A 27893-nucleotide genomic window follows, 5' to 3' on the forward strand; every position below is an offset into this window, starting at 1 on the left:
CACATAATTTTTTATTCTCAATTTTTTAAAAGTAAACTCTATAACCAACATGGGGCTTGAACTCACAACCCTGAGATTAAGAGTAACATGTTCCATTGACTGAGCCAGCCAAGACTCTGAGGTGGATACACCTTGTATAAAGCGTGTGTTCAAGGAACACTTATGTGGAGGAGAGAAATGGAGCAGCAGCCAAAAGGTGGCAAAGAATAGTAAACTTTGATTCCTTGATGCCTGTTTGCTAGTAGATAGGAGCCATTCTTTTATTCACAGATAAAACCTACATACGTGCTCACTCTCTCTCTCATGCATAAACTTTCCATTGTAAACATACAAAATCCCTGTGACTCTCCATACCAAAGCCATCCACTCTCCTGCATTATAAACAGACTGCTGACCTAGTTTTGAGTATAATGAAAATTCCACATAGTTAGGGTGGATCCAGGTTTTGTGAGGGCTAAAGCTTATATTACTTGGTTGATTCTTCTTAAGAAAAAAGAATATAAAATACAAAATACAAATACAAAGTTGGGTACAAAAAATGAATATTTATTAAGGATAAGAAAAGGATTCATGACAAATTACCTTGGAACTTTGGAACTTTGGAAGGCCAGATCTCTTCCTTGTGACACTTCTCTGGGCAATTTACTAGAAATGTTTACATAGAAGTGCAATCTGGCTTCCGGAACTCCCCCACTTAGAACATTCTACCAACCCCAGAAACTCCCAACATTCACAGAGGTCCAAGCAAGGGACCCCAAAGCTTAAGCTTCAATTATTTCAGAGTGAAACTGCCTTTCTGTCTAGATGTTTCTCCTTTGCTCTAAACAAAGGGGGGGGGGGGGGGAAACTCTAGCACCTGACTAAAAGGAAGGACTTCTACATGTCTTTTTTTAAATAAAATTACCATGTGTCCTTTCCTTGAAGGTGGAGGGGACTAAACACTGACCATCAGGAAAAACCTTGCAGAAAGCTGTAATTCTGACAGGCACGACCTCAGAGTGGCTAGCAGAGGGTGGAGGCCTTAATTAAGTTCTTCTAAGATACGTTGCCGCATTCCTAACAGTACAGAAACTGCTTAAGCACCAGCTGTACCTTAGGGAGGAATTTGCTTTCTGTGGTTTCTTCCATTAGCCTCTCCAGACTCCTTCTTTCCTCAGTTCTGTCCTGCTCTGTGCCCCAGGAGGCTGACCCATATAGATGTCAGCTGGCTCCCTTCATGCCCAGCTCATGGTCAGGTTTGGCAGTGAGAGGCACCAGCAGAAGAAAAGTGAGGCTGGGTTATTTCTTTCCCTGTCCCTCTTGCTGTGTGTTGGCTGCAAACTCTCCTTTCAGGCAGTCCTCTCCGTACAACCACCCTCTCCAGGGTGTGGAAATAGCTCCATATTCTCCATCTTCAGGCCTGCAGTAGTAATGCCTCTCCCTATCACAAGTCCTGGGGATGGTGCCATCCCTTGTTGGTTTCTGTAAATAGTGTCCACACCTTTGTGAACAGTTTCTTTATTGAATTCTCCTCAAATTACTCTGTTTGAATGCTCACCTGTTTTCTGCTTGGACTCTGACTGATACCATGTTATAATTAACAAGGAGGGGAAAGGCCTTCAAAAACTTTTGCTTGGGGGCCCAGAACTAATAATAAAGAGAAGTAAAAAAAAAAGCAGTAGCTGACACTCAATGTACCAGCCACAGATTGTGCCAAAAGGATGGTCATAGCAAGTACCTCTGGCTTCCTCTCCTCCTGGCAGGTGGGGGTGTTGGGAAAGCAGCAACTCTTGTAAAAGAGCAAAGTGCAGCATCAGGGCTATGAGGCCTTGGGTTCACTGTCTGCAAATCACATGATCCTCCAGACAAAAAGGACCTTATAAGGTAAAAAGAAACCATTTGATTAGTTAGTCAGGTTATTGCATATTTTCTGCTTGAATACTCGCAAAGATGGAAAGTGTTTCTGTACAAATACCCCATTCTGTTATAGGGGCATGTCTAATTGTTAGAGCATTATATTAAGCAAAATCTGCCTTCCTCTAACTTTCCTTAGGTCTATTTCTTTCTTTTGAACGATATAAACTCAAATGTGATCTTTCTTCCTTATGGCAGACCTACAGATATCTGAGGAGAGCTGCCATTTCTCACCACCCTGGTGTCTTGAATGACCTCTGGTTCATCAATGTGCCAGTAAAAGTACGGTGCACCCAAATGGTCATAATACTCTACGTAGAATCTTGCTTGAAATAGCCATATAACACTCAACTAGGCTTTTTCCATCATTCTTTCCCCACCCCTTAAAAAATATTTCTCTTACTTCTGGGACACATTTAAAATTAATCCTCTCTTTTAGCACCCATAGCTGCTACTTCCTTTAACTGTACTAAAATTATCTTCTCCTCTCACATCATTTCCTATTTCAAATGCCTCTTTTATAGCTACCCATGGTTTTTTCCATCATATTCAAGTTTCTTGATTTTACTGTTACTGCCTGACCCCAATCATTATTTTTACTGCTTGCTGATTTTCCTTTTCTCCTTTTTCCTCCACATCTTTGTTCCCTGTCACCTCTACTGAATATACTACTGATTTCACACTGAACTTTGTTTGAAATGTTCAGCCCATTTTCATCATCCTTTTCTATTTTAGAAGTCCCTTTTATGTAACTACCTCATAAAACTTAGAGAAAAATACACACATAGACACTAAATCCAAATGATCTTTTCTCCTTCAAAGTTCATGAGCATCCTCATGATCCTTGATTCTCATCAAGATCCTCTTGATCTTATTCTCTGAATTAAATACCAGTGTCAAGAATAAACTGTTAGAATCAAAATCGTATCTTACAATGTTTCATAATAATGTTAGGCCCTTTACAATTATGTAAAGCCTATAGAACTTGAAGTAACAGGGGAATAACACTCAAAATAATATTGATAATCATTTCATTGAAAGATGCATGATATCAATAATTTATGTATAAATTTCTCATTAAAATACTTGTCACACAGGACTCACCTATACTTAGTTTTACTTCTCATTGTGAGGGAGGCCTACAGTTAAGGTCCCTGATGAAAATCTACTCGTTGCCCTGATTATTTTTTTTTAATGTTTATTTCTTTATTTTGAGAGAGACAGAGAGAGAGAAGGTGAGAAGGAGACAGAGAGCACGGCATGCACATGCATGTGTGCATGCACAAGTGAGCAGGGGAGGGGCAAGGGCGGGGAGAGAATCCAAAGAGGCTTCATGCTGTCAGGACAGAGCTAGGAGCTGGATCTCACACACTGGAATTGTTACCTGAGCCGAAATCAAGAGTTGGACGTTTAACCCACCGAGCCACCCAGGTGCCTCTCCCGGTCCTTATTTTAAAGGAAGGGATTGAGTTAAAAAACCCAATACTGGGCATATTCTGTCTATACCATGCCTACTTCTGGGCCCAAGCCAAGTTAAAAAAGAATCTGAAAACAGACACAAAAGACTGATATACAATATTGCCATGTTTGTCTACCAGAATTCCTTTGGTTTATATGTATACAAGATTTTTACTGATGGAGCTCAAAGTCCTCCAGAGATATTACCTCTAGAATCCTCATAACATTCTCTTTAAACAAGTAGAAACCAGAGATGATTGCATTCTTTTTTTTCTTTTTTGTATCCATTGTTTTTTTGGTTTTGTTTTGTTTTGTTTTGTTTTGAAGAACAGTCTTTAAGTAGAGGCAGCAGGGCCTTATCCCTGGGGTCATTCCTCTTGACAGGTTGATGGCTAGCCTCAGGTTAAGGTCACACACTAAGGTACTGGTGTTCCAAGAAAAGAATTCCAGTTTAATGATCCACCCAGGAGATCTGGCTGACTTCCATATGTACAAAGTCAGTCCTAAGACACTGCAGAGTAAGATATTCACTAGGGCTCTGTCTACAAAACTCACTACGTTTTCTATTTAAATGTTTCTGGAAGAAGAATCAAACTTACAAGTAATATATAAGTACTAATCACATAGTCATGACTGCCACAGGCCCCATCCTTCCATGATGTCAAGCTCTCATGGATTAGTTATCTTCTCTGTTCTAGACTTCTGTATATGTACCCATCTTACCATCCTATTAACCTTGGATTTAGCTTTTCCCTGAACTATCAATGTTTGCCCAGAATGAGTCTGAATTTGCTACTCTCTTATCAGGACTTGCTCATGGAAAGCTAACCTTCTCCATGAATACTGTAGCCACCATTCCCATTTGGCTCAAGTTCATGTTAATTTCTTACTAACCCCTCTCTCTCCTGACTTACTTCCTCTTCCTCCTTGCTCCCCAAATGCCCTGCCACAAATGTCATAAAAGGGTATTATATTCCTTGTGGGTAGGCCAGACAGAGCCACCCCCACAGTATGTATATTGGGCTATTCATGCACTGCAAGTGGTTCTTCCCTAACCAGAAGTATATAAAAGAACCATGGCTGGGCCAGAACTTCTGTCTCGGAATGAGGTTCACAATTCAGCATTCTCATTGTTGACATGTTGCCCTAAATTACTCAGCTGCCTGGATTTGGGACCCTTTATCGCCCCTGAATGCAAGTATTTCCTACTTAAGAACTGCTTCTTCACTGGGAAAAAAAGATTTGCAAAATATGTATCTGATAAAGGACTTCTATCCAGGATATTTAAAGAACTCACAGGTTAATAAAGGCAAACAACCCAATTAAGAAATGGACAAAAAAAATAAGCAGATTTCACAAAAGAAGATATTCGAGTGAGTTCATAAAAAAGATGCTCAGCTTCATTAATCATTAGGGAAATGTAAATTAAAACCATAATTAGGCACCACTACACATGCATCAGAATGCCTAAGTTGAAAAGACAAATAATACCAAGTCCTGTCAATAATTAGAGTCTTTGGAACTCTCATACATTGCTGTGGAAATGCAAAATGCTACTTTGGAAAGCAGTTTGACAATTTCATACAAGATTAAACATGCACTTAACACATGACTTAGAAATCTTACTCTTAGGTATCTACTCAAGATAAAAGAAAAAATATGCTCCATACAAAGATCTGTACTTTAATGTTCATAGTAGCTTTGTTTACAATAGCCCCAGACTAGAAACAATCCAAATATCCATTAACTGGTGAATAGATAGATAAGTTGTGGCATATACATATAATGATATACTACATAGCCATAAAGAGAAGTGAACTGTTGATACAAGCAACAAAATCAATTAATCTCAAAAGTGTAATTATGCCCATTGAAAAAGAGACGGACAGAAAAGATCGCATACAGTTTGTATGAAATTCTAGAAAAGGCAAAACTATAGTGATGGAAAGTTGATCAGCGGTTTCTAGGGGCAGATGAGGAGAATGGATTGGCTGTAAAGGGAAATGAGGACATTTTTTTTTTAGGTTACATAAGTGTTCTATATTGTGATTGTGGTGGTAGTTTTTAATAGGGTTTTTGTTTTTTGGTTTTTTTTAGAAAACTAAATTGCATGCTCAAAATTGGCAAATTTTGTTAAAGGTAAATTATATTTCAATAAAGATGATTTTTTGTTGTTTATTTTTGAGAGAGACAGTGGGAGCAAGGGAGGGGGGGACAGAGGAATTCAAGCAGGCTCCACGCTGAGAGCTCAGACCAGATGCAGGGAGAGGCTCAAATTCACTAACCGAACTGCGAGATCATGAGCTGAGCCAAAGTCAGACACTTAACCAATTGAGCCAGCCAGGTACCCCTAAAATTTAGTTTTTTTTTTTATTATTCAGGTATAGTGAGGTCAATAGATCAAGAAAATGGCTGACACTAAAAAGATTGTTCCTCACAGTTCCCAAAAGGGAGGGACATCCAGGGCACAGAGGGCACATGGAGAAGTGTCAGGGCTGGTTAGGAGGCAGAGAGCCAGGGGGAAATGTGGGCAAGGGCTTTTATTGTGGCTCCCAGGGCAGGCAAGGCAAGGCAGGACAAACAGGTTTAGGATTGGCTAGTTTGAGTAATTTCAGCAGGCTCTGAGGTGTAGAGAGCTCTCTCTCTCTCTCTCTCTCTCTCTCTCTCTCTTTCTCTCTCTCTCTCTCATTGCCTGATACTTGGCCCTGGGGTGATTACAACAGAGAAATAGTGGCCCTGAGAGTGAAAGCCCCATAGAGGAGGTAGTCGGGGTGTGGGCTCTGGATTAATTGATTAGTTAGCAAATGAAAGGCAAGTCACTTTACTATCTCTAGGAATTGGCTAGTGCTGGGGGGGGTAGGCTCTCCAGATCAGCAAGGCAAGACCCCAGATATCAAAACATCAGGAATACAAAAAATAAAAAGGCATGAATAGAAAGATATGTGATAAAATAAATATACCAAAATGTTAATCATAGTATTGAGGTGTTAGGTATATGGGTGTTCCCTGTTTAATTCTTTCAACTTTTCAGTATGCCTGAACAATAAAAGTTGAGGAAAAAATGCTTCTTTAGATATCTGAGCTCTTACCTAGTCATGGCTTCTAAAAGCCAGTTTCTCCACCTTTGTCTTACCTGCCCAGATTCCTGACTTCCTGCTTGCTTTGAACATTACTATTGCCTGACTCTTTTAGTTATAAAATTTAGCTGATTCTCCTGATCAGTCAACTTTTTTGATTCTAGGAGTTACACCTGAACTAGCCATGACTTCTTAGTGCACAAAGTCACTAAATAGGAAGGGCCATCCCAGGGCATAATGTGAATTAGGTAAGTTCTATTTTCAAGTGCCTTATATACTTTCTCCCTCAGACTCCAGCCCAACACACAAACACACACACACACACACACACACTCTCTCTCTCTCTCTCTCTCTCTCTCTCTCTCACACACCTCTGTTATAGATTGAATTGTGTCCTCCCCCAGAGTCTTATGATGGAGTATTAACCCCTAGTACCTCAAAATGTGACCTAATTTATGAAGACAGGAGTTTTATAGAACTAATCAAGTAAAATGAAGCCATTAGGTTGGGCCCTAATCCAATAAGACTGGTGTCCTTATAAAAATTGGAAATTTGGACACAGAGATACAAAGGGAAGATAATATGAAGAGACACAGGGAGAAGATAGCCACCTGTAATCCAAGGAACACCTGAGAATACCAGAAGCTAGAAGACGGGCCTAAAACAGATGCTCCCCCAGCACCTTCTGAAGACTATATGGTCTTGTCAATGCCTTGATTTTAAATTCTGCCCTCTAGCACTGTGACACTAATATCTTTTTGCTCTAAGCCATCCAGTTTGTGGATATTTTCTTATGGCAGGCCTAGAAAACTAATACAACTGCTATAGGCTCTCTTCCTCTTTTCCTAGTCACCCAGTGCCCTTGTATCTTCTAAGGTACCCCACCCAGACTGGCAGTAAAGGACAGTGTCTCAAGTACCCATTCATGAAAACTCTAATTTCCAAAATGCCAGCACCTTGGCAAGTTACCAGGGAAGAACTAAGGTCTAATAAGCTAAAGTCAATGTGGGACCCAAGGAATTTAACAAAAATCCCCTACTCCTGGACAAGCAGAGCAAGACTAACTCCATTTTGTGCTACACCCACCATCTCATGTATAACCTCCACATGACCTACTTATTGCTTAAGACACTCCCCCACCCTAGTCAAGCCGCTGAGCACACCCTTATTGGAAACCGGCTCATATAGGAATGCGGAACCCCTAACCGCCAAAGAATGTAAACCCTGCCTTTTGCCCGCCAAACTTGAGCTCCAATTCTTAAACCCCGCCTTTTGCCCGCCAAACTTGCGTGCCAATTCTGACCAGAGTGATAGGCTAGTTCAAACAGTTACTATAGGGTAAATTGTAATTCAATTGGCCACCTGCGTGTGGACTGACATGACTATGCAACTTTCTGTGTGTGTTACAATCTCATTGGCCACTGGCCCCTATAAAACTGCTACGCCTCTTAACCTAGGGGTCCAAGTCCCTGCTCCGCTGTGTTGGGTATACTTGGGCCCAAGCTCGAGCTTGCAAATAAACCCTCGTGCATTTGCATCGGTATCGGCTCCTTGGTGGTCTCTCGGATTCGAAATTGGGGGTATTACATCAAGTCAAAGAGTACTGACACCATTACAATGTGCCATAACTCTTATGGGGACTGGTCCAGATGCTTGTTAATTCATAGGAATAAGTCTATAAAGATGCAATCTCAGACAGTGTAAGAGGTGGGCAAGGAAAATAAGGGCTGTAGGAAACATCTCATAGTTTCTCAAATCACACCAGTTAAATGGCCATGCATTTTTATTTGTAAGTATTCACACTGGCAAAGCGACAACTTCTCACCCAGAAAAAGGTGCAGGTTAATGCACAGGTCAACAATTAAATGCCTGATTGCCTCCAGGGTGCTGCTCAGTGTATAAAGGTACTCTAATCTGTGGTAAACCATCCAAAAAATCCATATTGTCATTAGCCAACCTCTTATTCCCTTTGCTGCCATGCTAACATGAAATGCTGAGACCAGAATGGCATGTGTAAAAATGCTTTGCTGGTTCTATTTTGCCAAGGGAAGGGGAAAGTTAAAAGACTTTATCTCGTCTCAGCTTGCAGAGAGTTGTAAAATGTCTGTACAGAGGATTGGGGACACATTTGTCACATATAGCCAAAAGAAAGCATTTGGCAGAAACAAGCAGCAAAAGTGAGAAAATATAGAAATGACTGTTTTCTGTAGATTAAAAAAAATTAGCGAAGACTGACATTGAATTTCAGAGAAAGTACTCACCACTTCCAATAAAATTTTTTTTTTTAAAAAGCAATGTCTTAAAGAAAAAAGATGAGGTTCTAATTCACTACAGTGCTTTCAATCTAGAGATTTTGCCCTTTTGGCTATGTGGGGGGAAGAATAAGAGGCAATTCTTGGTCTTTTGGGTGGCCATATTAGATTTGGATGTTGGATTTTTTAGATTCCGAGGACAGATCTGTGAACACGACATGTTATGGTCTCCTAACAAGAGCAAAAGGGAGACATTTTGAAAGAACATGGCTATATTTAATTAAAGACAATATAAGTATACTTCTGTTTCCATCAGTGATGTCATTACTTTTTCAACACCTCATCCTTTGAACATCACTCAACACTTTAATGTTTTCAAAACAATAGTAGTTTTGCCATTTCAACAATCTTATTGTTTAATTTTACACCTACATGTATTTGATCCTATTCTCCTAGTTGAGGATGTAGTGCCAATTCACAATGGAAAGATAATTTGTTGATCATTTGCCTGCATTCTTTGGTCACTCATTAGATGTGACCATATTCCATCCTGAATGAAGTACAGAACTTGAGAGCTTGTAATCCAGTGAGGTCACCAGAGTGATCAGAGGTCAGTTGTCACTTATGTCTTCTTTCCCTGGAGATCAGAATGACTGGCTTCTCCCTTCCTTCCATCCTTTCTCCCTCTCTCATTCCAGTTTGTGCCTGGCATGAGGATATGTGATCATTTAAGACACAAAGTCCCTGCTCTATAACCACTTACTGTTAGAACTTCCAATCCACTCCCAAGATTCAGTTAAAAGAATTCAGTCTTTCTCCCAAACTCCATGTGTCCCAATCCTACCCTAACTTCAGTGTCCTTTCAAGTCCTTTTGAACTAAAAGCTAAAAGCTTTTCTTTCCCACCTAATTCTCCTTGGAACAACCATGGTCACTAGTTATTTTACTTTGTACCATCATCTACTCTTGCGTCTTGTTTTGCAGTTTTTAATCTTGTCTCCCATACTTGACAGTGAACTCCTGGGGGACAAGATTCATCTTCATATCCTCCCAATGGCTATTATATTGTTTTCTTCATAGTAGGTGCTTAAAGAATACCTGCTGAATGACTGGGTACATCCAAAAATTAAATATTAAAAAGCAACATATACTTTTTTTTTGATAGACTACATCTTTAGTCTGACAATTTGCTCATTCCTAGAAGTCCTTGAATGAAAAGCACCAGGTGAAAAAGGTCTCTTACAATTAGTGTGTAGTAATTTCAATGCCAACAAAATTCTAGCACATTGGCTTCACTTTCTGGAATTGGGTCAATTAAGGCTCTTGAGCTCCTGAGCAGGGATGGAGGGGTGTAGAATTCCAACTTGGCGTGTTCAGGTTAGTGAAAACGTATTCATCTAAAAATCAATACTTAACTAAAGGTAGTTTCCTGATGCATAATGATGAGGATAATGTTTGATTATTAGCAGTTCTTTAAAGTCACTCACTCCTAACAGAATTTTAGTTATCCCATTATTTTTCAGAGAACAATGTTCCAGTTAATAGATCAAACTTAGCATTATGCTTCACCAGTTAAACTTTAAGCTCTTTTCCTTAAAGACAAATTAGCACAATATTATCCTGCTGCTAAAGACCACTAATCCAGGAATGGGAAGCACATTGAATTTTGTTGCATAGTTAACTCTGGTGAACAAGGCTGAAGTTTAGTATTTACACCTCAGAGACTCTAGAGCCTTGTTGCCTGGATTCGTATCCTGCTCTCCAGTCTCCCAGTTTTATAATCTTTGTAATTTAGTTAGCCTTTTTGTCTCAATCTCTTCATGTTTAAAATAAAGATAACTGTCGACCTGTGCCGAAGATTAAATGAGTTTATGTAGCTTTTGGAACAGTGCTCAGAGCATAGTAAACACCATGTGAGTTATTGTTTAGGGTCTAATGGTAGACAGGAATGTGAATCCCTTCTCCTTGAATTGGAGGGATAATTCAGACGAAGCTGAATCTCAGTTTAAGGTAGGTAAGTGGTTCTTGGTAAAGGTTTTATCCTTTTTCTGACATCTGAACAAAGCTACCCCTAAGGCCTGAAAGCTATTTCAGCCAATGGAAGTCTTATCACTGGTATGTCTCCCTACTTCTTTTTAACACTATGACATCTCTGTTCAAAGTGCTGTGCTCCCCCAGGGAGCATAAAGTTCTGTACAGGGGAAGCAGAACTGCAGTGTCACATAACAGACTATAAACCTATGTTACATATCACCTCCCTGATCTCCTGTGGCTCCCATTCACAGGTGAAAAATAAAATTGTAGCTATTTCTTGAGTAGCAATATTCACAGGCCTTAAGCGGAATTAGCAGGATCTTTTAATACCCCAACCATCCACTCCATATTTTTCATATATAAAAAGAAGCAAATTAATGCCAATATTACCTAATTTAAAAATATTAAATAAAGAGTTTCAGAGATAGAAGTAACCGATGGCAACTGAGGTACCTCGTAGCTCACAGGCACAGGAGAGAAAAGGGCCCCTGATTTCTTGTGGGTGATTAGTTTCCAGACCTTGCCAGTGTTTCTCAATTGTTTGGCTTCCTTCTGTAAAATGTTGATTTCCAGGGCTCACCCATGCAAATAGGATTTCTGGTGGTAGGACCCAGCATCTCCACTTTTTTTCTTTCATAAAGACTTAAGTTTATTTATTTACTTTGAGGTGGGGGGTAAAGACAGAGAGAAAATCCCAAGCAGGCTCCACAAGTTCATCGCAAAGCCCAGGGTGGGGCTTGAATTCACGGACTGTGAGATCATGACCTGAGCTGAAATCGAGAGTTGGATGCTTAACCAACTGAGCCACGCAGGTGCCCTCCCAGTGTCTCCATTTATAACATGTTCTCCTCAGGGGATTCTAGTGCCCCCAGCTCTACTGCTGCTGCCTCATTTCTCAGAGTGATGAATTAAACACCAAAAATTTGGGAAGAGGGGGGGTCTTAGAGGTTACCTGGGGTGCCCCCCTTCATACACAGGACTAGAGGGTAGTTAAAGCACTGGCTCAGAGTCAGATTGAATACTGTTAGCGCTTCTGAAGGGTTCCAAGAACTAAAGAATTGTGCACTCACAAAACCTGCCTGAAGTGCAAATTATGTGTTTTGCCAACACACATAGCATTTCCCCAAATATCAAGACAATGTTGTTTTAAAAGACTGCCACTGGCCAATGCATATATCTACATAATTCAAACCTCCCATAAGTAGTAGGTCTTGGGAGTTTTCTAATTAACTTTCTTTTCTTTTTAAAAAAATCAACATAACCTTACACTCTTTTTTGGTTTCTGTAGGTCAGGATTACAGGGAGGGGCTCAGGTAGATAATTCAGGATCAGGGTCTTTTTAAAAATATCTTTATTGAAATATAATTCACATATAAAATTCAGCCATTCAAAGTAGAATTCAATGGGGGTGCCTGGGTGTCTCAGTTAGTTGAGTGTCAGACTCATGATCTCATGGTTTGTGAGATCAAGCCCTGCATTGGGCTCTGTGCCAACAGCATGTGGAGGCTGCTTGGGCTCTCTCTCTGCCTCTCTCTGCCCCTCTCCAAATCATGCATGCACTCTCTCAAAATAAATAAAAAACATTAAAAAATCCTTAAAAACTAAGTATAATTCAATGGTTTTTAATGTATCCACAAAATTGTTCAATAATCACCACAATGTAAGTTTACAACATTTTCAACATCTCAAAAGGGAACTCTTAAGTCCCACCCCATTCCTCTGCAACTTCTCCCATGCCCCCAACCCTACCACCAACTACTATCTACTTTCTGTTTCTATAGATTTGCCAATTCTGGACCTGTCATATAAATAGAATCATAATATACATGGCCTTTTGTAACTGGCTTCTTTCACTTAGCATGACATTTTCAAGGTTTATCCATGTTGTAACATATATCAATACTTCATTTCTGTGGCTGAATAACATCTCATTGTATGGATATACCACATTTTGTTTACTCATCCATCATTTGACAGGCACTTGGGTTGTTTCCATCTTTTGGCTATTTTGAATAATGCTGCTATGAACACTCAAGTACAAGTATTTATTTAAACACCTGTTTTCAGATCTCTTGGGTATATACCTAACAGAGAAATTGCCAAATCAGATGGTAACTGTATGTTTAACATTTTGAGGGACTGCCAAATTATTTCTCTAAAGGACTGCACTTTGCATTCCCATCGCCAATGTATGGGTTCCAATAGTTCCACGTTGTCACCAACATTTATTATTGTTGATGTTTTTATTATACCCAGATGGAATGTTTTGCTAGGGTTGCTATAACAGACTACCACAAACTGAGCGGCTAAAACAACAGAAAGTGTCTTATAGTTCTGGAGGCTAAAATTTTTAGATCAAGGTGTCCGCAGAACCATGCTCCCTTCAAAGATGCTAGGGAATTATCTGTTCCAGACCTTTCTTCTAGTTTTTGGTAGTTCCTTGGTTAGTGATAGTATATATCTAATCTTCACACAGTGTTTTATCTGTGTGCATGTCTATGTCTAAATTCCCTCCCCTACCCCACTTTAAGTAGGCTTCACGCCCAGCATGGAACTCAACTCAGGGCTTGAACTCATGACCCTAAGATCAAGACCTGAGCGAAGACTAAGAGGCAGCTGTTTAACTGAGCTACCTAGGTACCCCATAAATTTCCCCTTTTTATAAGGACATTTGCCATATTGGATTTGGGGGCCACCCTGTTCCAGTATGATCTCATCCAAACTAACTACATCTGGGTTGCCTGAGTGGTTCAGTCAATTGAATGTCTGACTCTTGATTTCAGCTCAGGTCATGATCCCAGGGTCATGGGATCAAGCCCCACATTGGGCTCCATGCTGAGTGTGGAGCCGGCTTAAGATTCTCTCTCTCGCTCTCTCTCTGCCCCTCTCTCCTCCTTGTGTGCACTCTCTCTCTCTAAAAATAATAATAGAAAAATAAACTACATCTACATTGACCCTACTTCCAAATAAGGTCATATTCCAGGGTTAGGACTTCTAGATAGAAATTTAGGGGGATGCAGTTAAACCTATAGCACCATATTCATAAAGATAATTAAAGGATTTTAGTTGTAGTTTTGATTTGCATTTTCCAATGGCTAATGATGTTGAACATCTTTCTATGTGCTTATTTGCCACTTGTGTATCTTCCTTGGAGAAATGTCTGCTGAAATCTTTTGTTCATTTAAAAAATTGGATTATTTATCTTCTTATTGTTGCATTTTAGGAGTTCTTCATAGATTCTGGATACAAGATCTTTATCAGGTATATGATTTGCAAAGCTTTTTCTCCCATTGTGTAGGTCTTTTTACTTTCTCTCTTTCTTTTTTTTTTCCTAACCTTTATTCATTTTTTTTTTTAATTTTTTTTTTTCAACGTTTATTTATTTTTGGGACAGAGAGAGACAGAGCATGAACGGGGGAGGGGCAGAGAGAGAGGGAGACACAGAATCGGAAACAGGCTCCAGGCTCTGAGCCATCAGCCCAGAGCCCGACGCGGGGCTCGAACTCACGGACCGCGAGATCGTGACCTGGCTGAAGTCGGACGCTTAACCGACTGCACCACCCAGGCGCCCCTAACCTTTATTCATTTTTGAGAGAGAGAGAGAGCAAGCATGAATCAAGGAGAAGCAGAGAGAGGGAGACACAGAATCTGAAGCAGGGTCTAGGCTCTGAGCTGTCAGCACAGAGCCTGACATGGGTCTCGAACTCACAGACTGCAAGATCATGACCTGAGCTGAAGTCGAACACTCAACCGATTGAGCCACCCAGGTGCCCCTCTTTTTATTTTCCTAATAGTATCCTTCCATGTACAAAAGATCTTAATTTTGATGAAATCCAGTTTTTTTGTTTCTTGTGCTTTTGGAGTCATTTATAAGAAATCATTATCAAATCCAAGGGTCCTAAGATTTCTGCTGTGTTTTCTTCTAAGAGTTTTATAGTTTAAGAATTTAATTTTAATTTTAATTTTGAGTTAATTTTTATATATGGTATGAAGTAAGAGTCCACTTCTTTCTTTTATTTGTGGATATCTAGTTGTGCCGGCACAGTTGATGAAAAGGCTATTCTTTTCCCATTGAATTATTTTGAAATTCTCATCAAAAATGAATTAACCATAATATAAAGATTAATTTCTGGACTCTCATTTCTGTTCCAATGATCTGTATTTTTAACTTTATGCCACATTGTCTTGATTACTATAGCTTTTATTGAATTTCCATATGAACTTTAGGATGACCCTGTCAATTTCTGCACAAACTCTACTTGGGTTTTTGACAGAGATTGCATTGAATCTGTGGATAATTTGAAGAGTACTGCCACTTTAACAGTAAGTTTTATGACCCAGGAAAATAAAATGTGTATATTTAGTTTAGGTTTTTCTTAATTTCTTTCAACAAAGTTTTACAATTTTCAATATATAAGCCTTGGACTTAATTTTGTTGTATACCTATTTTATTGTTATTGATGCTATTATAAATGGAATTGTTTTCTTTATTTCATTTTTAGATTATTTATTGTTACTATATAGAAATCAAATTTATTTCTTTTAATTTTTTTTTTTAATGTTTGTTTATCTTTGAGAGCGGGAGAGACAGAACATGAGCAGGGGCAGAGAGAGAGAGAGTGGGAGACACAGAATCTGAAGCAGGCTCCAGGCTCCGAGCCGTCGGCACAGAGCCCGATGCGGGGCTCGAACCCGCGAGCCGTGAGATCATGACCTGAGCCGAAGTCAGTTGCTTACCCGACTGAGCCATCCAGGTGCCCCTCAAATTTATTTTTTAATATTAATCTTGTATCCTGCAACTCTACTAAACTTGTTTAATTCTAATGTCTTTTAATGGGTTACTTATGTGGATATAATAAAAATATATGTATTTGGTCTTTGCCCCTGGTTCTTGGCACAGAACTCAAAAACTCTTGGAATTTCCTGAGTGATAGGAGTGTCTTTTGTTATTCATAATCATATCTGAGTTTATGATAACAAGGTGACTCACGGTGGGCCCTCAGATAGTTTCAAGGAAGAAGCTCGCCACACACATAATTAGAAGGTTGGAACTTTCAGCCCCGCCCCTCAATCTCTGGGGATAGGAGAGGCACTGGCAATTGAGTTCAATCATGTGGCCAATGATTTAATCAGTCATGCCTACATAATGAAACCTCAATAAAAATTCTTGAATAATGATATCTGGAGAAGGCTCTGAATTCATAAAAACATTGATGTGCTGGGCAGGTGGTGCTCCTGGAGAGAGAATGGAAGCTCTCTGTCCCCATTTCCATACTTTGTCCAATGCATCTTTTCCATTTGTCTGTTCCTGAGTTATATACTTTATAATAAAAGTGTAATTATTAGTGCTTTCCTGAGTTCTGTGAGTTGTTCCGGCAAATTATCAAACCTGAGTGGGGATCATGGTAACCCTCAAATTTCAGTCTGCCTGAGGCCCCCACTTGGGTTTGGTATCTAAAGTGGCGGCAGTCTTGTGGCAGCGAGCTGTTAACTTGTGGGGTTTGCATTACCCCTGGGTAGTTAGTGTCAGTATTGAATTAAATTGTTGGGCACTAAGTTCATGTCAGGGAATTATTGTTGGAGGAATGTAACAATGTAACCTCTTAAATTTACTAATTCTTATAGTCTTTTAATGGATTCCATAGGATTTTCTACACTTAAGATCATGTGATCTGCAAATAGAGATAGTTTTACTTCTTTCTTTCCAACCTGGATGTGTTTTATTTCTTTTTCTTGCTTAATTGCTTTGTGTAGAACCTCTGGAGAGGTTAAAAGATGCTAGTTTTATAAAATGCTTTTTATGCATCTATTGAGATTATTGATTTTTGCCCTTCATTCTATTGTTACCTTGTATTACACTAATTTATATCCAGATGTTAAACCAACCATTCCTAAAATAAATCTCATTTGGCCAGGGGGTGTAATTATTTTTATATGTCACTGGATTTGGTTTCCTGGTGTTTTGTTGAGGACTTTAGTGTTTATATTCATAGGGCATATTGATAAGCAGTTTTCTTTTTAGGTAGTATTTTCATCTATGTTTGGTATTAGGCTAAAACTGGCTTCAATAGAATTATTTGGGCCATATTCCCTCATCTTCCTTTTCTGGAAGTGTATATAAGGGACTGGCATTAATTCTTCTATAAATGTTTGGTGGAACTCACCAGCAAAGCTGTCTGGTTCTGAACTTTTCCTTGTGGAAAATTTTTGATAACTAATGTAGTCTCTTGTTATAGATATACTCAGATTCTCAATTTCTATTTGAGATAGTTTCAGTAGTTTGTGTCTTTGTAGGAATTTGTCCATTTCATCTAAGTGATGATGTTGGCATATGCTTGCTCATGGTTTGTTGGCATATGCTTGTTCATAGTTTCATTTTTGGTGTGATTCACACTTGTGGTTTCTTTCTTGACCCATTTGTTATCTAGGACTTTGTTGTTTAGTTTCCACATATTTATGAATCTCCCATATTTCTTTGTTATTGATTCTTAATTTCATTCCATTTTGGTCGGAGAACATACTTCGTATTATTTCAATCCTTTTAAATTTATTGAGCCTAAAATAAGGCATACCATATAGTTTATCCTAGAAAATGTTCCATGTGCACTTAAGGAAAAAAAATTCTGTTGTTGGGTAGAATGTTCTATAGACTCATTCATATTCATGATCTATATGAATATATTTTATGTTAGATATGTTTAAATTCACATCTACCATTTTGTTTTTTTCCCCTAAATTTCATGTCACATTTCTCTTCCTCCTTACAGATTTCTTTTGTATTAAGTGGATATTTTTATAATGTAACATTTTAATTCCTTTAATGATTTTTTAAATTCTATTTTTGAGCTATTTTCTTAATGGTTATTCTATAGATTGTAATATACTTCTTAAAATCTACTTCATATTTTTAGTAAACAAATTCTAGTTAAATATGGAAAGGTGTGCTGCCATTACTACTATATAACTTCATGCCCCACCCCATTTTTGTGCATCATATATAGTTATTGCATTTGCTTATTAATACCAATGTCATGGAGGTAACAGCACCCTCTCAATTTTTCTCCAACCAGAATTTTCTTTGTTTTGGACAATACCTTTAAGCATGAAGTTTCCACGTTATGTTCCAAATAAACTCAGTCCCCTGAGGCAGAGGTGTGGGGCCCTTTGTCCTTATGGCTTGCCTCTTCCCCTGAACAGAATCTCAGAACCATTGCACAGGAGATGGGAGGAGAGACAGTAACTTGATTCTCCCGGAATGACATCCAGCAATATGTGCAGATGCTGGCAGTGGAGATGGTAGCCCTTGGTCTTCTCAGCTTGCCCTTGCCAATGTGGAACATCTGTAGGAGTAGTTCAGGTAGCTCGGGCAGGAGTAAACAAGGCCCCAGTAATTTGTGCTTGCTAAACCTAGGTTAAAGGTTCTGCTCTTAGGAAAATTTCAAGAGATATTAAGTGATTTTTTATAATATTTTTCACTAGTTATATAGTTGTTTTGCTGGGAAGAGGGTTTGCAGAGCCCCTCATTCTGGAAGTTCCAATCGCCAATTTACTTTTAACAATTTTTTTAAAAATGCTATTTTAGAGAGAAAATGAGAGAGAGAGAGTAAGCACAAGTGGGGGAGAAGGGCAGAGGGAGAAAGAGACAGAATCTTAGGCAGGCTCCATGCTCAGCATGGAGCTCAACGCAGGGCTTGCTCCTACAGCCCTGGGATCACGACCTGAGTCAGAATCAAGAGTCGGGCACTCAACCAACTGAGCTGCCCAGGCACCCCAATCCTTAATTAGCTTTTAAAAAGGTACCTTTCATAACCTCCACTGGCCTGGGAAGTTTCTCCTATATTCCTCTGACAATATTAACTACAAATCTTATAAAATGACATCATTAAGCAGAGAAAAATAATCTGTACATTAGGAGGAGAGAGATTGCTGACTAAAGTCTGGACTGGGCCATGTCCCTAGGGATGAGTCACAACATCATGGGGAAGAATGCAGCTGCAAACAAATGAATAAGTACATTGGTAGAACATGGTGTACAGAGTATAGTGAAAAGCAAGAGGAGGTAACCCAAAGTAGGGTTTAGTATCAGAGTAGTCCCAGAAGGTACATGTGTGAAACAATCTAATAAGTAATTTGTGAAAATCCAGAAAAGACCATGCTATTATGTAGTAGTAATACCCATAAACACAAGGAGGCAGGATTCTGCAAGACAGACAGACAGATGGACAGACAGACAGAAAGAAAAAAAGAAAGGGAGAGGAAAGGAAAGGAAAGAAAGGAAGAAAATAAAAAAGAAAGAAAAAAAAAGAATAAAATGGAGGATTTTGTATTGTGAAAAAGGCAGAAGTCCAGTTTTTGGAATTGAAGAAAGAGGTAAGAACCAGCAAAGTCAGTGTGCTCTGGACCAGAAGTCATTTTAGTTCTCCAGTCTAGGCTTAAATTACTCAAAGCCAAGAACAGTGCTTAGTCCCTGCCTGCACATTAGAATCATCTGGGGAGCTTTAAAAACATCCCAGTGACAAATCAATTACTTTAGAACTTCTGGAGTAGGGCTCAGGAATGAGTAGTTTTTAATGTTCCCCAGATCATTTCAAGGTACAGCCAGTTTAAGAACCATTATGATATGTGGGTGGGTAGGGAGTTCAGCTGCAATCAAAGGAGTGTTAGAATGGGAGAGAACAGGCAGATTGTCTGTGGTTTTTTTCTTTTTGAAAATCTCACCCAAGGATTCTTTACACTTCCTGCCTTAGATTAATAAATTTCTATATATGTATGCCAGCCTTCTAAATTGATTGTGTTGTTACCTTACGTCTCATACTCTGCTTATTTTGAATGTTTACTTTTCCATTAGATATATAATTTATGGATTATGTAATTTCTAACATCATAATTTTCATTTCAAACAAATGTGACTTTATTATGTACATATTTTATTGACATACCCTATTATATAGCTATCCAGCAGGAATTCCAGAAGAAATTTAGGCACATATGGAAATAAATGGCTATTAAGTTGGTAAGGATGGCCTATGCCAACAAATTGGACAACCCAGAAGAAATGGATAAATTTCTAGAAACATACAATCTCTCAAAACTGAATCAGAAAGAAATAGAAAATCTGAACAGACCAATTACTAATTAAAAATTGAATTAGTAATTGAAAAAATGCCAACAAACAAAAGTCCAGAACTAGATGGACTGAGGAAGGAAATCTTCTAAATACATTATATAGGGCCAGTATTACCCTGATACAAAAACCAGACAAAGACACACACACACACACACACACACACACACACACACACACACAAATCTACAAATCAATACCCCTAATAAACATAGATGTGAAAATCCTCAACAAAATATTAGCAACCACATTCAACAATACATTAAAAGGATCATTCACCACAATCAAATAGGATGTATTCCCGGGATGCAAGGATGATTCAATATTCACAAATCAAACACATGCCACACCATGTTAACAAAACAAAGGATAAAAATTATATGACCATCTTTCTAGATGAAGAAAAAGCATTTGACAAAATTCAACATCAATTCATGATTAAAAACTCTCAGCAAAGTGGGATTAGAGGGAACATATTTTAACATGATAAAGTCCATATTTGAAAAACTCACAGCTTCATACTCAATGGTGAAAAACTGAGAGCTTTTCTCTAAGATCAGGAACAAGACAAGGATGTCCACTCTCATCACTTGTATTCATCTTAGTACTAGAAGTCTTAGCTACAGCTCAGACTAGAAAAAAAAAGGCATCCATATTAATAAGAAAGAAATTAAACTGTCAGTATTTGCAGATGACATGGTACTATACATAGAAAATCCTAAAGACTCCACATAAAAACTATTAGAAATAGTAAGTAACTTTTATAAAGTTTCAGGATACAAAATTAATATGCAGAAATTGGTTGCATTTCTGTAGACTAATAACAAAGTAGCAGAAAGAGAAATTAAGAAAACAATTCCATTTACAGTTGTACGAAAAATAATGAAATACCTAGGATTAAACTTAGCCAAAAAGATAAAGGGCTTGTACTCTGAAAACTATAAAACATTGATGAAAGAAATCAAAGGGGAGCCTGAGTGGCTCAGTCAGTTGAACATCTATTTGATTCTTGATTTTGACTCAGGTCATGATCCTGGGGTCATGGGATTGAGCCCCATGTTGGGCTCCATGCTGAGCATGGAGACTACTTAAGATTCTCTCTCCCTCCCCTCCCTCTGGCTTGTGCTTTCTCTCTCTCTCTCTCTCTCTCTCTCTGTATTTCTCTGAAAGTAAAAATAAATAGGTAAATAAATAAAATTTAAAAAAAGAAGTTGAAGACAACATACACAAGTGTAAAGATATGCTCGTGGATTAGAAGAATTAATATTGTTAGAATGTCCATATCCAAAGCAATCGACAGATTCAATGCAATCCCTATCAAAATACCAACAGCATATTTCACAGAACCAGAACAAACACTAAAATTTGTATGGAACCACATAAGACCTTAAATAGCAAAGCAATCTTAAGAAAGAAGAACAAAGCTGGATGTATCACAATTCCAGATTCAAGATATACTATAAAGCTGTGGTGACCAAAACAACATGATACTGGCACAAAAATAGATACATAGATCAACAGAACAGAATAGAGACCCCAGAAATAAAACCGTGATTGTATGGTCATTTAATATACAATAAACGAGGCAAGAATGAAAAAATACAGTCTCTTCAATAAACGCTGCTGAGAAAACTAAACAGCTATATGCAAGAGAATGAAACTGGAGCACTTTCTTACCCCACACACAGAAATCAATTCAAAATGGATTAAAGATCTACACATGAGACTTGAAACCATACAACTCCTAGAAGAAAACTCAGGCAGTAGTTTCTTCGATATTGGCCATAACAATATTTTTCTGTTGTGTCTGCTTAGGCAAGGGAAACAAAAGCCAAATAAACTATCAGGACTACACCAAGATAAAAAGCTTTTGCACAGTGAAGGAAACCATCAGCAAAACAATAGGACAACCCACCAAATGGGAGAAGACATTTGAAAATAATTATATCCAATAAAGGGTTAATAGCCAAATTATATAAAGGACTTACTTTTACAACTCAACACACACACACACACACACACACACACACACACGCACACACATACATATTTAAGAAGAGCAGATGACCTGAATAGGCATTTTCCCAAAGAAGACATAAGATGGCAAACAGATACTTGAAAAGATACTTAGTATCACTACTCATGTGGGAAATGCAAATCAAAACCACAATGAGCTATCACCCTACACCTGTCAGAATGGCTACAATAAAAAAGACAAGAAATAACAAATGTTGGTAATGATGTGGAGAAAAAGGAACCCTCAGGCACTGTTGGTGGAAATGCAAACTGGTATAGTCACTGTGGAAAACAGTATGGAGATTTCTCAAAAAGTTAAAAATAGAAATACTCTATGATCCAGTATTCCACCACTGAGTATTTACCCAAAGAAAATGAAAACACTAATTATAAAAGATATATGCAATCTTATGCTTATTGCAGCATTATTTACAATAACCGAGACATGGAAGCAACCCAAGTGTCCATTGATTAAAAAAATGGATAAAGAAGATGTGGAATATATACAATAGAATATTACTTGACCATAAAAAAGAATGAAATATTACCATTTGTGACAACAGGGATGGACCTACAGGGCATTATGTTAAGTACAGTAAGTCAGACAGAGAAAGAAAATGATTTTTCAAAACAAACAAAAATCAGAGATAGAACCATAAATATGAAGAATCAACTGAAGATTGTCAGAGGGGAGAGGAGTGGAGGGATGAGATAAATGGGTGAAGGGGAGTGGGAGATGTAGGCTTCCAGTTACAGAATAAATAAATCATGGGAATAAAAGATACAGCATAGGGAATATAGTCAATGATATATAAATAGTGTTGTATGGTGACAGGTTGTGGCTACACTTATGGTGAGCATTGCATAATGTATAAACTTGTCAAATTACTATGTTGTACACCTGAAACTAATGTAATATGGTGTGTCAACTATATGTCAATAAAAAGAAAAATTGGTTAGGATGGTCTAAATGAAGTCTGCTCAAGGAGAGTAAGAGCTTCCTGGAGACAGCCTACCATCAGCAAGGAAATTATGGGGGTAAATTTATATATTAAATATTGACACACATTTGTCAGTATTTGATATATAAATATACCTTGAAAATCAATTAAAAATTGAACACCCCCATCTAAATGGGCAAAATACATGAACAAGAGAACTACAGAATTAACAAATATGGAATGTCACTAATTTTTTTTTAAAAATTCAAATTAAAGAAAGAATGAAGAATCATTTTTTAAGCCTTTTATACTGGCAAAGATAAAAGAGTGGTAATATGGATATTATCTAGTGAAAATGAGCCTTATTTACTAGCCTTATTTACAAATAGCCTTATTTACATCTAACTAGCCTTATTTACATCTAACAGAGGGTCTCAGACCTTCCCAACCTGTCCTCCACACTGGTACAAACTCCAGATAATTCTCTCCTATAACCATTAAAATCATAATATTTATTTGCCATTGATTCACCAAATTTTCTAAGAATTTCTCCTAAGGAACTAATAGATGCATGTACAAGATGTTTGCAACAGCATTGCTTATATTAGGCAACTATAAACAAAATAGAAGACCATTAAAAAGGATCTTACCACTTGCAACTACATGGGTGGAACCAGAGGGTATTATGCTAAGCAAAACTGGTCAGAGAAAGACAAATATCATATGACTTCTCTCATATGTGGAATTTAAGATACAAAACAAATGAACATAAGGGAAGGGAAGCAAAAATAATATAAAAACAAGGAGGGGGACAAAACATAAGAGACCCTTAAATACAGAGAACAAACTGAGGGTTGTTTGAGGAGTTGTGGGAGGGGGGATGGGCTAAATGGGTAAGGGGCATTAAGGAAGACACTTGTTGGGATGAGCACTGGGTGTTATACATAGGAGATGAATTGCTGGAATCTACTCCTGAAATCATTATTGCACTATATGTTAACTAACTTGGATGTAAATTTGAAAATTAATTAATTAAATTAAATTTTAAAAAAAGGATCTCACTGAATAAGTTATGACACATCTGACAATAGAATACTACATGACCATGCAAAAAATAGTATGTAGATATTTAATCTGAAATAAGTTTATAGAATATGATGATTCCATTTATATAAAAATTATAAATATATGTTTATATAGACAGTTAAGTGTGTGCCAAATTGTTAGTCCATTTGCACCACATTATTTTAAAAATTTATTTCTATGTTCACATAGAAATCAGCAAAAAGGAGTAATGATGGAAGAGGTGGTTCTGAGCCATTTATCCCTGATCCAGCCACTCATATTCCTGTCTGTTAAAGCTGAAAGAGTTTTTTTGCTAACCTATGTATTATTTTTTGCAGAGTCATGTAGTATTCTGTTGTTGAATGTACAGTATGACATTCAGACACAGGCAGCTCCTTCTCATAAAAGAGTGTAAGGTAAGATAGAGAAAGGTGTCCTCCCCTACTTTGCCCCAGATCATAGCACAAATCTGGCTCCTCATGGGAAGGAAACTGAATTAGTCAGTGTTCTCCAGAGAAACAGAACGAATAGGATATATACAGATATATATAAGAGGAGATTTATTGTAGGAATTGACTCATGCAGTTATGGAGGCTGAGAAGTCCCACAGTCTGCCATCTGTAAGCTGCAAAACCAGGAAAGCTGATAGTATACGTTAGTCTGAGTCTGAAAGCCCAAAAACCAGGAATTCAGATGTGCAAGGGAAGTAGAGGATGAATGTCTTAGCTTAAGAAGACAGAGCACGAATTTGCCTTTCCTCTGCCTTTCTGGTCTATTGGAGCCCTCAGTGGATTGGATCATGCCCCACATTGGTGAGGGTGGATATTTTATTTTAGAGAGAGAGAGAACAAGAGCAAGGGAGAGCGGCAGAGGGAGACAGAGAGACAGAGTAAGAGAGAGAGAGAGAGAGAGAGAATCTCAAGCAGGCTCCACACTCAGCATGGAGCCTGAGGTGGGGCTTGATCCCATGACCCTGGGGTCATGACCTGAGCTGAAATCAAGAGTCAGATGTTCAACCAACTGAGCCACCCAGGTGCCCCACTCTCACCACTTTCATTCAACATAGTACTGGAAATCCTTGCCACAGCAATTAGACAACAAAAAGAAATAAAAGGCATCTAAATTGGTAAAGAAGTGTAACTTTCACTATTTGAAGATGATATTCCATATAGAAAACCCTAAAGACTCCACCAAAAAACTACTGGAATTGATAAATAAATTCAGTAAAGTCACAGGATACAAAATTAATGTGCAGAAATCTGTTTCATTCCTATACACTAATAATGAAGCATCAGAAAGAGAAATTAAGAAAACAATCCCATTTACAATTGTACCAAAAATTATAAAGTATCTATGAATAAACCTAACCAAAGAGATAAAAAACCTGTACTCTGAAAACTATAAAACACTGATGAAAGAAATTGAAGATGACACAGAGAAATGGAAAGATATTCCATGCTCATGAACTGGAAGAATAAATATTGTTAAAATTACTATACAAACCAAAGCAATCTACAGATTTAATCAAAATACCAACAGTATTTTTGGGGGCACCTGGGTGGCTCAGTCAGTTAAGCATCTTACTCTTGGTTTTGGCTCAGGTCATGATCTCACAGTTTTGTGAGTCCGAGCCCCACATCAGGCTCTGGGTTGGCAGCACAGGGCCTGCTTGTGAGTCTTTCTCTCCCCCTCTCTCTACTCTTCCCCCACTCATGCTGTTTCTGTCTCTCTCAAAATAAATAAATAAACTTTTAAAAAATTAAAAAAATACCAACAGTATTTTTTCCAGAGTTAGAATAAATAATCCTAAAATTTGTATGGAACCACAAAAGACCTTAAATTGTAAAGCTTGAAAAAGAAAAACAAAGCTAGAGATATCACAATTCCAGACATCGAGTTATGTTACAAAGCTGTAGTAATCAAAACACTATGGTACCGGCACAAAAACAGACACATAGATCAACAGAACAGAAAATAGAACAGGAAATCCCATTATGCAATGGGAAAAAGACAGTCTTTTCAACATGTGGTTTTGGTTAAACTGGACAGGTACATGCAAAAGAATAAAACTGGACTACTTTCTTATACCACACAAAGAAATTAACTCAAAACAAATTAAGGGCCTAAATGTGAGACCTAATCCACAAAATTCCTAGAAAAAAGCACAGGAAGTAATTACTCTGACTTTGGCCATAGCAACATTTTTCTAGGTATGTCTCCTGAAGCAAAGGAAATAAAAGCAAAAATAAACCATTAGGGCTATATTAAAATAAAAAGTTTCTGCACAGTGAAGGAAACTACCAACAAAACTAAAAGGCAACCCACTGAATGAGAGAAGATATTTGCAAATGAATAAGCAATAAAGGGTTAGTATCCAAAATATATAAAGAACTTATACAATTCAACACCCCAAATAACCAAATAATCTAATAAAAAATGGGCAGAAGGCATGAACAGACATTTCTCCAAAGAAGATATACAGATGGTCAACAAACATATGAAAAGATGCTCAATACCACTCATTATCAGAGAAATGCAAAGTAAAACTACAACAAGATATCACCTCACATCTGTCAGAATGGCTAAAATAAAAAACTCAAGAAACAAGTGTTGGCAAGGACATGGAGAAAAAGGAACCCTTGTGCACTATTAGTGGGAATGCAAACTGGTGCAGCCAGTATGGAAAACAATATGGAGGTTCCTCAAAAAGTTTAAAATAGAACTACCCTATGGTTCATATCACACTACTGAGTATTTATCCAAAAAATACAAAAACATTAATTCAAAGGGATATATGCACCCCAATGTTTATAGCAGCATTATTTATAATAGCCAAATTATGGAAATAGCTAAGTGTCCATTGACAGATGAATGGATATATATATATATATATATATATATATATATATATATATATGGTGAAATATTACTCAGCCATAAAAAAGAATGAAATCTTGCCATTTGCAATTATATGGATGGAGCTAGAGTGTAATGCTAAATGAAATGTCAGTCAGAGAAAGACAAATACATCTGGTTTCACTCATATGTGGACTTAAAGAAACCAAATGAGCAAAGGGAAAAAAAAAGGGAGAGAGAGAGAGGGAGACAAACCAAGAAACAGACTCTTAACTATAGATAACAAACTGGTAGTTACCAGAGGGGAGGTGGGTGGGAAGATGGGTGAAATAGGAGATGGAGATTAAGGGGTGCACTTGTCATGTTGAGCACTGGGTGATGTGTGGGATTGTTGAATCACTATATTGTACACCTGAACTACTATAACAGGGCATGTTGACTATACTGGAATCAAATAAAGTTAAAAAGAGAAAATAATCTGTTTGGTGTTAATCTGGTAATATAGGAATGGCTAGTCACCCATCAACTATTCTTCTAATGGTATTAGCAAATAATTTTACTACTCATCATCATGTAGTGATATGTTGCCTGGTCTATAAAATGGGCTTGGATAAGATCATCTTAAACAACACTTTAAACTAAAATATTATTTTATTCTTTTAGTCTAAAATGTTGACTTTATTGAATCAAGCCATAACTTTTATCTAGTTTTATTGAGAAATAATTAACATATACTGTTGTGTAAGTTTAAGTTGTACAGCATGATGGTTTGATTTACATATATTGTGAAATGATTACAATAGGTTTAATTAACACCCATCATCTCATATAGATACAAAAAAAAACTAAAAAAAAAAATTCCTTATGATGAGAACTCTTATTTCTACTCTCCTGACTTTCCTCTATATCATACAGTAGTGTGAACTATGGTCATCATATTGTACATTACATCCCTAGTATGGATTTATCTTATAACTGGATACTTGTGCTTTTCAACCACCTTTCTCCAATCCCCCCCAACCACAAATTTGTCTCTTTTTTCTATGAGTTTTTTTGTTTTTGTTTATTTTGATTCCACATATAAATGAGATCATACAGTATTTTTCTTTCTCTGCCTGACTTATTTTATTCAGCATACTATCCTCAAGGTCCATCCATGTTCCTGCAAATGGAAGGAT

The 27893-nt window shown here is 37.7% G+C and overlaps 1 protein-coding gene across 2 annotated transcripts in view; it reads right to left on the reverse strand.

Moving 5' to 3' along the window:
• The window catches only part of LOC123599233 (serine protease 58-like), a 135150-nt gene that overhangs the window by 62235 nt on the left and 45022 nt on the right, over positions 1 to 27893 (reverse strand). For both annotated transcript variants that reach the window (XR_006713058.1, XR_006713057.1), the window contains exon 3: positions 1718 to 1855. The gene's annotated coding sequence lies outside the window, so the exon portion shown is untranslated. The remainder of the gene's footprint in view (positions 1 to 1717; positions 1856 to 27893) is intronic.

This window comes from Leopardus geoffroyi, chromosome C1 (assembly GCF_018350155.1).
Source record: "Leopardus geoffroyi isolate Oge1 chromosome C1, O.geoffroyi_Oge1_pat1.0, whole genome shotgun sequence".
Lineage (NCBI taxonomy): Eukaryota > Metazoa > Chordata > Mammalia > Carnivora > Felidae > Leopardus > Leopardus geoffroyi.